A 1,501-nucleotide genomic window follows, 5' to 3' on the forward strand; every position below is an offset into this window, starting at 1 on the left:
GGGCTCTCTGCGAGGTGCCGCCACATTTGCCTCATCTTGAATGAGGCCTATATCAAAATTCCTGTAGGGTGGATCAACCTATCACAATGCCAGATCGGCACGCCAGAATCCCTGCACAATTGGAAAATCAAACATGGAAATGGCCTCTCGTGAATCTCTGCCAGCAACATGCGGGCAAAGTCAATCTCCACAACTGCTACCAGTGCTGCAACCATGATCGCTCTGACCCATGTGAGTTGGTTGTCAGCTTTTGTCGGCGACACCCTGTTACGCACCAACAACCAGAAAAACTTGGCCACAAAATTCAATGTGGCCTTTCGGATACCTAACCGAGGTGCGGCGACCCACTTTGCACGCTCGCCATCTGCAGCAATGTACTTAGCCAGCCATAGTATTACAGCCTCTCGCTGTTCAGCATTCCTCTGGAAAGCACCGCTCCGCACGATGTCCCATCTGTACTCAAACTCCGCTGTGTTTAGTGACCAAGAGTGACCTGTGGTCGGACCATAGAGAAAGCGGTTGATGGTGGCATGTGATATGTCCACCGGACAACCCCGAACCACAGTGGAAGTGAGAGGATCTTGGTCCATGGGATTTGACCTCTTGGAGATCGAACCACAGAGAGTGGCAGCATAAGAGGCGTAGAACTCTCGCACAATCTCCTCACTATAAGTCCCAGGGTCTCGAGCCATCCAATCACACTTGTGAAGGTTAAAAAGTCGGTGGATGTCAGGGACAATGTGCAAGCTCCCCGTGAGGACTCTGCGCTCCTCTGTAATAAGTCGGGCCATCTTCCCTTTGTTATTTCTCATCTTGGCATCCCGATAAATTTGCCATTGGCCCTCAACACACCATCTGTTTGGCTTGCCGACCACTGGAGTAGGATCCTCATTCCTTGGTGCTGGTACAGACTCCGAGCTAGTGGCCTCATCAGACAAGGCAGCTTGGTCATCCTGGCTGGATTCTGTGGCTGACTTGGCCTTGAACCCCGAAGCATGGTTGGACTCAGAGCCCGAAGCATGGGCAGACTCGGAGCCAGACGCAGACCCAATAGCTGAACTAAAAGCAGCCCCAGTTGGTGACCCGATCAGTGTGTGCTCCTCATCAAACTGGGAGACAGTGACTACGTCGATGATCACCTTCTAGGAGGTGCCTCTGGTGGCTCGAGGTGCTGTGGGGGAAGTCCTTGTGTTGGGATGAACGTATGCTGGATCTTTTTCCGTGTCCGTGTGCTCATCAATTAACCTGAAGCTAGGAGCAACAAATTTTGACTTGCCCTTTTTTGCGTAGGTGACTAGCTTCTTGGGTGCCATCGTACCTGTGGAAGCAATATTAGTGCCAAAACTAACCATAAACAAACAAAAAAACTTTTTAGAACTATAAACGAACAGTAACAAAGTCCTAAGAAAATTTCAGACAGAGGCTACAATGGTCATCCACGGAGGAGACCTACGGTCCGTAGACTGATCTACGATCCGTGGAACCCTTTTGTGGATCAGAT

Source organism: Solanum tuberosum, unplaced genomic scaffold (genome assembly GCF_000226075.1).
Source record: "Solanum tuberosum cultivar DM 1-3 516 R44 unplaced genomic scaffold, SolTub_3.0 scf00028, whole genome shotgun sequence".
NCBI lineage: Eukaryota > Viridiplantae > Streptophyta > Magnoliopsida > Solanales > Solanaceae > Solanum > Solanum tuberosum.